This window comes from Prionailurus bengalensis, chromosome B3, assembly GCF_016509475.1.
Source record: "Prionailurus bengalensis isolate Pbe53 chromosome B3, Fcat_Pben_1.1_paternal_pri, whole genome shotgun sequence".
Classification (NCBI taxonomy): Eukaryota; Metazoa; Chordata; class Mammalia; order Carnivora; family Felidae; genus Prionailurus; species Prionailurus bengalensis.
In genome coordinates this window covers 98,963,725-98,977,749 of record NC_057355.1, presented here as the reverse complement: position 1 = coordinate 98,977,749, position 14,025 = coordinate 98,963,725, and the positions used below count along the sequence as shown (strand labels likewise).

The 14,025-nt window shown below is 35.0% G+C and overlaps 1 protein-coding gene and 1 non-coding gene across 4 annotated transcripts in view; one reads left to right on the top strand and one right to left on the bottom strand.

The window, feature by feature from the left end:
• The window catches only part of ATL1 (atlastin GTPase 1), an 84,750-nt gene that overhangs the window by 48,256 nt on the left and 22,469 nt on the right, over positions 1-14,025 (bottom strand). The gene's annotated exons all lie outside the window — the stretch shown is intronic.
• LOC122469740 lies at positions 6,314-6,456 on the top strand. Its single transcript, XR_006293624.1, has one exon. It is a non-coding gene; the product is annotated as a small nucleolar RNA SNORA62/SNORA6 family (small nucleolar RNA).

The following is a 14,025-nucleotide window of genomic DNA, read 5'->3' as shown; positions in this document are numbered from 1 at the left end:
AGAAATTCAATGAGCTACAAGAAAACTCAGAAAGGCAATACAATGATATCAGAAATAAAATTAATGAACAGAAGGAGTACTTTACCAAAGAGATTGAAATTCTTTTTAAAAACTATTTATTTATTTTGGGGAGAGTATAAGCAGGGGAGGGGCAGAGGGGGTGTGTGGACAGAGGATCCAAAGCAGGCTCTGTGCTGACACACTGACAGCAGCAAGCCCAATGTGGTTCTCGAACTCACAAACTGTGAGATCATGACCTGAGCTGAAGTCGGATGCTCAACCAACTGAGCCACCCAGGTGCCCTGAGACTGAAATCCTTAAAAAAAAAAAAAAAAAAAAAAAAAAGCAATTCTGGAGCTGGAGAACTCAGTAAATGAAATGAAGAATGTATTAGAATGCATTGGAAATAGAGATCAGATAGAAGAGAGAATGAGTAAGCTAGAAGATAGGAATCTTGAAGTGACTCCAGTGGGGTGCCTGGCTGTCTCAGTTGATGAAGCATGAGACTCTTGATTTTGGGGTTGTGAGTTCAAGTCCATATTGGGTGTAGGGCTTACTTAAAAAAAAAAGACTCAGGTGGAAGAGGAGAGAGAACTAAGATTTTTTAAAAGTGAAAAAATACTATGAGAACCACCAGACCCATTAGAAAAGTCAACCTAAGAAGAATGGGTATATCAGAATGAGAAGAGAGAGAGAAGGGGGCAGAGTTTATTTAAAAAAAAATAGCTGAGAACCTTCCAAATCTGGGGAAAGAACTGTATATACAAATCCATGAAGCCAATAGAATAACTTATTACACAAAAAGAACTTCTCTAAGATACATATTAAGATTACCAAAAATCAATGAAAATAAAGAATTTTAAAAGTAGCCAGGGAAGGGGCACCTGGGTGGCTCAGTCAGTTGAGTATCCAACTCTTGATTTTGGCTCACTTCATGATCTCACAGTTCATGAGTTTGAGCCCTACATAGGGCTCTGTACCATCAGTGCATGGCTTGCTTGAAATTCTCTCCTTCTCCCACTCTCTCTGCCCCTTCCTTGCTTATGTATGCACTCTCTCTCTCAAAATAAATGAATAAGCTTAAAAAAAATTTTTTTTAAGTATCCAGGGAAAGACGATAACTTACAAAGGAATCCCATCAGTCAATCAGCAGATTTCTCAGCAGAAACTCTATAGGCCAGGAAAGAGTGGAATGACGTATTTAAAATAAAACTGCCAGCCAAGAAGACTCTATCTGAAAAAATGATCTTTCAGCTATGAAAGAGAAATAAAATTTTTTCTAGACAAGCAAAAGATAAGAGTTCATTCTACCACCACTAGACCTGCCTTGTAAGAAATGTTGAAAGGAATTCTTCAAGCTAAAACAAAAAGACAAAAGTACACAAAACTGATTAAGGTAACAGAAATAGGAAACTTTTTTACAATTGTACATTAAACTCTTACAGTATAAAAGTTAAATGAAAAGAGCATTAAAAATAACTATAGTTTCAACTTGGTAATAAAATCATAGCATGTAAGGAAAAATTTTGACATCAAAAATAAAAAAGAGGAAGAGTTAAAGGATGGTACTTTTATAGGCGAATAAAGATAAATTGCTATGACCAAAGACTTTTTAATCTATGAAATGTTTTATGTAAACTTAATTGAGTTTATTTATTTGTGAGTTAGAGCCCCATGTTGGGCTCTGAGCTGGCAGCTCAAAGCTTTCTTTGGATTCTCTCTCTCTCTCTTTCTGCCCTCGCCTGCTCATGCTCTCTCAGCCTCTCTTAAAATAAATAAACTTAAGCGCAAAGCAAAACCTAAAGCAGTGATATCAAACATAAAAAAAAAAAAAAACAACCAAAAACAGGAGACTGAGCACAGCACCATGGAAAACCACTAACTTGTAAAGGCGGACAAAAACAAAAGGAAAAATAAACAGTGGAGAGAAAAATAACAAGAAGGCAAAATATAAAATGGCAGTGTAAATCTTTGCATATCTATAATCACCCTAATGTAAATGAATTAAACTCACCAACCAGAAGGCATAGAGTAGCTAGATGGATTTAAAAAAACAAACAAACAAAAAAAAAACAGGACCCAACTATATGCTGCCTACAGGACACTCTTTTGTCTATAAAGACACACCTAGGCTCAAAAAGAATGGAAGATGCTATTCCAAGCAAATGGAAACAAAAAGAAGGTGGGCATAGCCATACTTACATCAGACAAAATGCACTTCAAGTCAAAAAGTGTAACAAGAGACAAAGAAGGTCAGTAATAATGATAAACAGGTCAGCACATCAGAGCATAAATACATATGCTCCCAACAGCCAAGCACCAAAATATATTAAGCAAATAGTAACTGATCTTAAGGGAGAAGTTGATAACAATAAGATCATTTCAGGAGTCTTCAATATTCCACTTTCAGCAATGGATAGATTGTCCAGACAGAAAATCAATAAGCAGATATTGATATGGACTATACTTCAGAACAAACGGACTTGAACATTTCCTCCAACAGCAGCAGAATATACACTCTTTTCAAATGCACATGGTACATTCTCCAAGATAGCTCATATGATAGGCTACAAAATGAATTTTGTCCAGTTTAAGAACACAGAAATCAAGGGGTACCTGGGTGGCTCAGCAGGTAAGCATCAGCCTTTTGATGTCAGTTCAGGTAATGACCTCACAGTTTTGTGAGTTAGAGCTCCATGTTGGGCTCTGAGCTGGCAGCTCAAAGCTTTCTTCAGATTCTCTCTCTCTCTCTCTCTCTCTCTCTCTCTCTCTCTCTCTCTCTTTCTGCCCTCCCCCACTCATGCTCTCAGCCTCTCTTAAAATAAATAAACTTAAAAAGATAAAATAAAAAGAACACTGAAATCATGCTAACTATCTTCTCTGACAATGGTATCAAACTAGAAATCAACAAGAGGAAAATGAGAAGATTGACAAATGTGTGGAAACTAAACAGCACACTTATTTTCTTTTTAGAAATTTATTTATTTTGAGAAAGACAGAGTGCAAGCAGGGGAGGGGCAGAGAGAGGGGGAAAGACAGAGGATCCAAAGTGGGCTCTGTGCTGACAGCAGAGAGCCGATGCGGGACTTGAACTGCAAAATCATGACCTGAGCCGGAGTTGTATGCTTAACCCACTGAGCCACCAGGTGACCCTAAACAACACCCTTCTAAACAGAATATTGGATCAAAGAAGAAATCAAAAGGGAAATAAAAAATTATCTCAAAAAAATGAAAATGGAAATAGAACATATCAAATACTCTGAGAGGAAAGTTTATAGTTTATATATATAAAAGGTTTCTTATATTAAGAAATAAGAAAGATCTCAAGAAACAACATAACTTTACACCTTAAGGAAATAGAAAATGAAAAACAAATTAAGCCCAAAGTTAGCAGAAGGAAGGAAATACTACAGATCAGAGCAGAAATACATGAAATAGAGACCAAAAAAAAAACCAATAGAAAAACCAATGAAACTAAGAGCTGGTTCTTAAAAAAGCTAAAATGGACAAACCTTTACCTAGACTAAGAAAAACAGAAGAGACTCAAATAAAATTAGAAATTAAGAGGAAACATTACAACTGACACTACAAAAACACACAGAATTAGAAGAGACTACTATGAACAATTTTATTATTTTAAAAACATTTTTTATTACATTTCTTTATTTTTGAGAGGCAGAGACAGAGCATGAGTGGGGGAGGGGAAGAGAGAGAGGGAGACACAGAATCCGAAGCAGGCTCCAGGCTCTGAGCTGTCAGCCCAGAGCCCCACACAGGACTCAAACCCACGAATCGTGAGATCATGACCTGGGCCGAAGTCGGACATTCAACTGACTGAGCCACCCAGGCACCCCTACTATGAACAATTTTATATCAACAAATTACATAACCTAGAAGAAACGGGATACATTTCTAAAAATGTACAACCTACCAAGACTGAATCAGGAAGAAACAGGAACAAACTGAACAGAGCAATAACAAGTAAAGGGATTGAATCAGTAATCAAAAAACTTCTATCACAGAAAACTCCAGGACCAAATGGCTTCTATCAAACATTTAAAGAATTAACATCAGGGGCGCCTGGGTGGCGCAGTCGGTTAAGCGTCCGACTTCAGCCAGGTCACGATCTCGCGGTCTGTGAGTTCGAGCCCCGCATCGGGCTCTGGGCTGACGGCTCAGAGCCTGGAGCCTGCTTCCGATTCTGTGTCTCCCTCTCTCTCTGCCCCTCCCCCGTTCATGCTCTGTCTCTCTCTGTCCCAAAAATAAATAAACGTTGAAAAAAAAAAATTAAAAAAAAAAAAAAAAAGAATTAACATCAATCCTCTTCAATAATAATGAAATAAATAACCCAATTTAAAAATGGGCAAAAGACGTGAACCAATGCTTCACTAAGGAAAATATATGGACAGAAAATAAGGACATAAATTTTATCATGTGTACATTATACATTCATTTTATTTTTTTAATTTTTATTTATTTTCAAGACAGAGAGAGACAGAGCATGAACGGAGAAGGGGTAGAGAGAGACACACACACAGAATCCCAAGCAGGCTCCAGGCTCTGAGCTGTCAGCACAGAGCCTGACGCGAGGCTTGAACTCACGAGCTGTAAGAACATGACCTGAGCCAAAGTGGGACATCCAACCGACTGAGCCACCCAGGCGCCCCTATACGTTCATTTTTAATAATAAAAACATCATTGGGGCTCCTGGGTGGCTCAGTTGGTTAAGCGGTCATGATTTCATGGTTTGTGAGTACGAGCCCTGTATCAGGCTTTCTGCTGTCAGCACAGAGCCTACTCCAGATCCTCTGTCCACCTCTCTCTGTGCTTCTACCTGGCTTGCACTTACTCTCTCTCTAAAATAAATAATCGTTTAAAAATAATAATAAAAATATCATTTATATACCAGTATAAAACCTGACAGATCTAGTAATAAATCTAACTGATGTGCTGATAAATATTTAACAACCATACCTTAGCAGTAGGTAGGTATGGGAAAATCCTGATTTGTAGTGTTTGCCAGTTTCTGTGATATAAATACTACCACCATGGCTCATTTCTATCTACCAGTGAGACCCACTGAATGTGGAACCGGGAAGATATGCACCTGATCAGCTCTCAGGAGCTAGTATGAGCTGCTCCAATGTATCATTGAATTGCAATGGAAGATATTTAAGACCTCTACAGAAAAATAGAAAACATTATTGAAAGAGGTATATACATGTCCTCAGATTAAAAGACTGTATTATAGGGGCGCCTGGGTGGCTCAGTCGGTTAAGCGTCCGACTTCGGCTCAGGTCATGATCTCACAGTTCGTGAGTTTGAGCCCCGCATCGGGCTCTGTGCTGACAGCTTAGAGCCTGGAGCCTGCTTACTATTGTGTCTCCCCCTCTCTCTCTGCTCCTCCCCCACTCAAGCTCTGTCTCTCTCCTTCAAAAGTAAATAAAAACATTAAAAAAAATTTTTTTTAAAAAGACTGTATTATAAATGTGTCCATGTTCCCCAGTGATCTACAGTTTGGTTATAATACCAAACAAATTCTCAGTAATCTTTCTTCTACAAATTAGCAATGTTCTTTCTTGTATAAATCCTTCTTATATAGATTAAAGTTCAAATGGAAAGGCAAAGAGTGGAAAATAAGAAACACAATCTTGAAGAAAAATTTGGGGGATTTACACTAACAGACACCAAAAGATTTTTAAAATCTACAGTAGTGAAAACAGAGTGCAACTGTCACAAGGATAGACAAGTAGACAAATAGAAAAGACTAGAGATTTCAGAAACAAATCCACACATATACTATCATCTGACGCAACAAAGGTGCCACTGCAATAAGTGAAGAAAGGATAATCTTTTCCAAAAATGATGCTAAGTCAATGGATATTCCTATGGAGGAAAAAATGAACCCTCACCCCTTGTTCTCACTATGAATAAAAATCAGTCCCAAACAAATCTTAGACCTAAATGTGAAATAAGAAATGTGGACAAAGGATACAAATAAGAAGTTGAGAAAAACCACAGTATCAAATGGTTCCACACATATGAAAACATATTCATTTAATTAAAATTAAATTTTAATTTATTTCAATTGATTAATATTACTTTAAGTTAAAATCAAAATTTTATTTAAAAGATAGATCAATACTTTTTACATATATCTGATTCACAAACATAAGTATGATAAATCTTTTCATTGGCTGGGATGTAAATTTGTATCCTCATGCATTGCAGGTGGGAATTAAAATATATATAACATCTTTAGACAACAATTTGGCAAATAATTATCAAAAATACAATGAACATACTCCTTGACCCAGCAATACTATTTAAAAGAATTCATCCTGATGAACTCACAAGTGTAGGTAGTGTGCTATATAGGAAGGACAAGTCTATCACTAACACCACGAGGGTCTCTGGCCCAATGAGTGGAGTTTGACAGTAATTTTTGCTACAAGTCAAAAAATAAGTAAATAAGTAAAATTAAAAAAATAAATTAATTCATCCTGCAGATATACTCATACACATGCAAAATACTAGAAGCAATGTAAATGCCCACCAGCAAGAGACTGAATAATAAACTATGGTTTATCCACCTGTGAACCTAAGGTAGTTGTAAAGAATAAGGGAGCTCATTTGAAACAGTTACAAATATATAATGTGAAAAATAACTCAAGGTACAAAACAATGTGTATAGTGTGTAAGAAGAATGTGTTGGCATGCTGGAGGAACAGAAGGAGTACCGTATGGATGGAGCAGGCTAGGAAGGTGGTAAGGGGTGACATCAACAGACTGAGATAAGCATGGATCTGCAACAAAGTAAATATTGGGGATGAGAGAAAAAGACTTCAGTAGATGTTTGTATATCATTACCCTTTCCTACTCTACCTTTGTGTACTAGGAGTGAATGAGATAGATAACTCTGAACTTTAGGTTTATATGCTTAAGCCCTTTGAAGAGCTACATATGGACTTAATGAAGAAAAGGGAAATTATATATTAAGTGTGATGTAAGTATACTGTAAAATAAAACAAATATCTGAATCATGACTATAAAATAATGAAGTGGTTTATGGGAAGAAGTCTCATTATAATGTAGACAAAACAGGGACACCCTGCATGGCTCTGTCGGTTAAGTGACTGACTCGTGATTTCGGCTCAGATCATGATCTCACAGTTTGTGAAGTGAAGCTGATAGTGTGAAGCCTGCTTAGGATTCTCTTTCTCCCTCTCTCTGCCACTCCCCCTCTTCAAAATAAATAAAGAAACGTTTTAAAAAATCCAATGTAGGCAAACCACCATATTAAAAATTCCTTTTTGGTAAGAAAACTTCTAAAAACAGAAATAATTTTTATTAAGTAGAATGAATAATAAAATAGAATGCATCTGTGGAATATTTATAAATACATAGTCATTGGTTTGCATCTCATCTAAAGTTAAGAAAGGCTTCCTATCTGAAACTATCATAACCATCAATCTATACATATATTTACGCTAATAAATATTGACATATAAAATACATATTTAGATAAGCTACAACCCAGATATCTATCAACTGATAAACAGATAAACAAAATATGGTATATCCATTCAATGAAATATTATCCAGCAATAAAAAGAAATGCAGAACCAACATATGCTACAACATGGATAAACTTTGAAAACACAATGTTAAATAAGGGGTCACAAAGTGCCACATACGGTATGATCCCATTTATATAAAATGCCAGGAATAGGTAAATTTGTAGAGACAGAAAGTAGATGAGTGGTTGCCTAGGACTGGAGAGCAGGAGGGGATTAGGAGGTGATGCAAGTTTTCTTTTGGGGCTAATGAAATGGTCTAAAACTGAGTGATGAATGCACAACTCTGAATAAACTAAAAGCCTCCGAATTGTACACTTTAAATGAGTGAATTGTATAGTATATAATTATAGCTCAATAAAACTGTTAAACTAGAAAAACTTCAGTTCCTATTAAAAAGGTCAAAATTGAAATCACAGCCTAAAAATTTCTGAAGAATGGAAACTGTCTTACTCGTGTTTGTACTTCTTGGCAAAAAAAAAAAACAAAAACAAAAACAAACAAACAAACAAAAAACTTTTAAATGGAAGCTCACACAGTAGGTACCCAATACATATTTACTTAATATAAAGTAGTTCTGAAAAAGTATTGAGATGCACAGTACTATTAAGAATAAATGTTATGTGCTTGACTCATTGTTCATAACTACATTTCAACCAAGCAATCAAGATTATCTTTGTTATAAAGAATCTAAAAATCCTTTAGAATGCATGCCAAGTTTCTTTAGCACCAGATTTTTACCCTCTTAAATATGTTTTGCTAAACTAAATTTGTTTCAATTCCCTGAACACTATGCAAATTTTTAAAAGGGAAAGAGGCAGACAACAGGATAGAAGAAAACCAGATGGGAATTAACATTTTACTATGGATGATATAAATGTATGGCTCACAAGGGGAAAACTAAAAAATATATATACTGTTTCATCTTCTCATATAGTGGATTTTATGTTCAATAAAGACTTCTGGGACTTTTCCATTCTACGTGATATTCTAAATCACTGGAAGCTGGCCACCCAGCTATAAATTTATATATGTTGAAAGGGAATCTTCAAAAATTTTAAATATGGAAAATAATCATTTTAATATATTGGAGATGCTGGGAGTATGTATTTCTAATTTTCTTGACTGTAAACTTGGAAAAAATCTATACTTCATCTTTCCAGCAAAAATTAAATCCCACAAGATGATGAACTATGAGGACATTGGAGCCTTTACAGAGAAAAGATATAGCACCTAGGAAACGGTTTCTTAGCAACTGAAATTAAAAGGAAATATATTTTCTTACACTGTAAAATCTCTTTTGAACAAATAAACTTGAAAAATGACTGAAAACATTTGTCTGAATGACCCAGAATGATTTCCAAAATCACAACAAAGGGAGTTCATATAGAAAGGGACAAAATGGGCCAAGGAAACAAAAACAAAACATTAACTCACAAAAATGAATCTCTTAAAAATGTTTAAGCAAGAGCAGAGATACGAACTACAATGAGATGATTACACATAGATCTCAGAACACTACCATGCTGACTCTCAGATTGTTCTGCTAGCAATACCCTTAAGGAAGAGGATTTCAAGGAATAATGCAGGTCCTACAACTTCAGAATCTTAGAAGAAATAAGTAAATCACTTAACAGTCTGTTTATTTATTTTAAATACAAAAGCATTCCATAAACTATTCAATGGATGCCTCTAGAAGAAGAATGCCATCATGATTCAGGCACTGTGTGTATGTGTGTGTCATATATATTCATACACACGTGAGAAGACTTAAATAGAAAGGTAAGTAACAGATAAAAAGAAGAAATACAGGGGTGCCAGGGTGGCTGCGTCAGTTGAGTGTCCGACTTCAGCTCAGGTCACAATTTCACGGTGTGTGAGTTCCAGCCCAGCATCACGTTCTCTGCTGTCAGCACAGAGCCAGCTTCAGATACTCTGTCCCTCTCTGTGTCTGCCCCTCCCCACCCCTGCATGCACTCGCTCTCTCTCTCTCTCTCTCTCTCAAAAATGAATAAACATTTAAGAAGAAATACTAATGGGTAAGAGACATAGAGGGAAAAGTTCAGTCTTACTAGTAACTGAATAAATGCTAATTTTTAAAAAATATTTATTTATTTATTTATTTTGAGAGAAAGAGAGCACACGTGCATGAGCAATGGAGGGGCAGAGAGAGAGAAGCCCAAGCAGGTTCAACCCTCAGCTTGGAGCCTGATGTAGGACTCGATCCCATGACCATGAAATCATGACCCGAACCGAAATCAAGAGTCATATGCTTAACCAACTGAGCTACCCAGGTGCCCCGATAAAATACTAATTAAAGGAGATAAAGTTTTTGGCTATCATAACTTGCAATGGTTAAAAAAATATAAAGTTGACCCTTGAACAATATTAGGGTGCCAACCCCCCACATGCTCAAAAATCCACATATAACTTCTGACTCTCCCAAAATACTACTAATAGCCTACTGTTGGCCAGAAGCCTTACCAATAATAAGTCAATTAACACACATTTTCTATCCCATAGCTATTATATACTGTATTATTACAGTAAAGGTAGAGAAAAGATGATGTAATTAATAAAATCAGAAGGAAGAGAAAATACATTTATATACTGTTATCAAAAAAAACCTCTGCATCTAAGTGTTACTAGCACAGTTAAAACCCATGTTGTTCAAGGGTCAACTGTACACACAGAGTTGGAAACATTCAAAAACATTAAAAAAATGTACATACCCTTTAATAAAACAATTCCATTTCCAGGAATTTATCCTAAGGAAATTATCGAGACTGTGCATATGTATTTGTCTACATAAAGGTTCATTATAGCATTATTTATAGAATGACAAATTGGAAACAATCTAAATGCCTAACTGTAGGATAACGGAAATAAATTATGTCATGGCTATGCTATGCAAAATATGGACCCATCTGAAATCATGTGATTGAAAAATACCTAATCATAAGAAAATATGTTCACCTATTTTAAGAAAAAAAGCAGATGGGAAGTATTATTTCCATTAAGGCAAACAAACAAATACACCTGCATGTATAGTCATTGAAAAAAGTCAATTTTAGAAGTATTTGGTTTCTCAGCAATTGTCTGGGCCTTTAATCATCTTTGACTCAGCTATTTGGAAAATTTTGGTTACCCTTTCTGCTGAATATCAACTGTGTCATGTTCAGGACTATCTCCACCGTTCTAATTTGCAGAGACTATAAGTGTGGGAAGTAAAATACTACAGTTCTTATAATTGCATCTTAGATTTCTGATTTAGATTTTGCCCATTCAAGGTGCCCTTTCAAGTGCCCTTTCAAGGCACTCATGACCTCTGGAAGAGACAGCAAAGAAGAAACTTACACTGTCTTCTAGTAGAACGGATAGATATGAGAGCAGACAGAGCCCATGAGGCTTGTAGCACATGGCCAAAGGTATGGCATTGTTCTAATTCACAGACAGTAGCTAACATTTTGGGCAGATGGTCAGGTATTTCAAAGAAGTATGTGTCTGGACCTTTGGAATGGGCATGGAGTATAAGTATAGTCAGTTCCATGTGAATGCTCACCAGACGGCATTCACTGCAGAGAAGGTACTCAAAAATCAGATGGACAAGATGATTTGTTTTGTGTGATCTAGTCAGCCTCCTACTCCAGCCAATTCTGCTCAGTATGCTCACAAACTAAATCAGCAAAAGAAACATGAAGCATCTATATTAATATCAAACAAAATGGACTTTGGGGCAAAAAGCATTCCTTAAGATAAAGAGGATCACTAGATAGGAATAAAAGGCTCAATTCTTCAGGAAAATGTAAGAAGTCCACATTCATGTGCACCTAACAACACAGCTCAAAAGTCAATAAAAGCTTGACAGACCAAGAGGAAATTAACAAATCCACTATCATCTTTTAAAATTTCTATCAGATTTTTGAAGTATCTATCAGATATCAGTATCTGATAGATCAAACAGCCCAGAAATCAGAGTATGGAAAACATGAATATACATTTAATAAGCTTAAACTATATAGAATTATTGAATCACTACAATGTACATCCAAAACTAATATAACACTATATTTTAGCTCTACTGGAATTAAAAAATTTTTAAAGTGATTTGACAGCAAATGCAACCTTTAAATACTTTATTTATATTAACTTATTTGTCTTTAAAATAAACCCATTCATTCACTCTTCTTTAAAAAAAAAATAAGCTTGAGCTAGCAAACATATATAAGCACAGTCCACCAAAAATTAGAAAACATAAAATGCTTTCCAGGATTTTGTGGAAATCTATAAAAATTAAACATGTACTAGGATGACAAAGTAAGTTTCAACAAAGTTCACAGCATGAGTATAAACACGAACAGCTCAATACTGTAGCAACTAACCACATGAGGCTGTTTAAATTGACTACAATTAAATAAAAGTAAATATTTGGTCTTCATTCTCACTAGCCATACTTCAACCCTTCAAAAGATATACATGGCTAGTGACTACCATATTGGACAGTACAGACACAGAACATTTTTATGACCACTGAAAGTGGTACTGCTATATAATATTAACTAGAGTAAAATTAAGTATCACATAAGTAACAAAATTTAGAAAAATCCATACTTTCTTTCTTTCTTTTTTTTAAAGATTTTATTTTTAAGTAATCTCTACACGCAACATAGGGTTTGAACCCATGATCCTGAGATCAAGAGTTGCATGCTCTACTGAGTGAGCCAGCCAGATGCCCTAAAAATCCATACCAAATTTGTACCATGGTACAAATCATTGTAGACATTTAAAATACTTGAAACTAAATGAAAATTAACCTACTGCATATCAACATATATAGGATACAAGAAGACAAGCTGAAAATCAGGTCAGTATCCAACTTTTTAAGTTAAAAAGAATATAGAATAAAATCAAAGAAAGTAAAAAAATAAAATAATAGAGATACATGGAAATTAAGTAAATATAAAGAAAAAAGGAGAGATTAAACAATAAAAGATATAATAAGGAAAACACAACATTAAGCAGAGAAAATAACAGATAATTAAGAACAACCTCATGCTAAGCTGATGTATGGACAGATTCCAAGAAAAATACAAATTACTAAAACTGAATCAAGAAGAAATAAAAAGCTTTAATTGTTCCAAAACCCATACTGAAGCTAAATCAATAGTTCAAAATCTTGGGGCACCTGGGTGGTTCAGTCAATTAAGCATCTGACTCTTGGTTTTGGCTCAGGTCACGATCTCATGGTTTTGTGAGTTCGAGTCCCATGTTGGGCTCTGCATGGACAGTGTGGAGCCTGCTTGGGATTCTGTGTCTCCCTCTCTCTGTCCTTTCCCCACTCATGTGGTCTCTGCCTCTCTATAAAAATAAATAAATAAACTTAAAAAAAATAGTTCAAAATCTTACTATAAAGTAAACAGTAGTTTTAATAAACTAGTTTTCCCAAACTGGATCAATCTAATTTTATATAAACTCTTCTAGAGAATAGGAAAAAAAAAAAAAAGAAAGAAAGAATCATCTTCCACTCATTTCATAAAGTTAACATAGACTTGATATATTGAAATTCAGACAAAGTAAGTTTGAAAAGGGAATATTGACTATAAGCATGCTTGAAAATATTTTTTAAAAATTAGAAAATCTAGCAACATATTTAAAAAGGTAATACAGTATGTCTTGGCTTATTCTAGGAAGGCAGGATCACTTCAACACAAAAGATACCTTAATGTAATTAAACACAGGAACAAATTAAAGAATAAGAACCATATGATTATTTCAATAAATACAGAAAATGAATTATAATTCCGTATCCAGTGATAATTAAAAAAAAACTTTTATTTAGGAAAAAAGGAGAATGTTCTTATTCTAAGATAAGAAAAAGACTTAAAAGATAAAGACTAAAAAGGAATGAATAAAGCTGTCAATATTGTAGGTGGTATGCTTCATTACATAGAAAATTCTACAGAATCAAAGACAGTTCATTAAAATTAATAAGGAGCACCTGGCTGGCTTTTTGGTTAAACATCTGACTCTTGATTTGGGCTCAGGTCATGATCTCATGGTCAGGATAGAGCCCCATGTTGGGCTCTGTGCTGGGCATGGAGCCTATTTGGGATTCTCTCTCTTTCTCTCTCTGCCCCTTCCCAACTCTCACACATGCACTCTTTCTCTCTGTCCCTTTCTCTCTCTCTCTCTCTCTCTCTCTCTCTCTCTCTCACACACACACACACACACAAATATTAATGAGAGAGTTTTGCAAGGTTGCTAGATATAAGATAAATATGTAAAAATCAATTGCATTTTTATTAATAGCTAGTAAAAAATATAACAAGGAAAAATCATAGCAACTAAAAAATACAAGGAAAATAATAAATCTAACAAATAAAAGCCATCCCTTCAATGAGAGCTTTTAAACTATTGAAAGACATAAACAAACAAAATCTAAATAAAT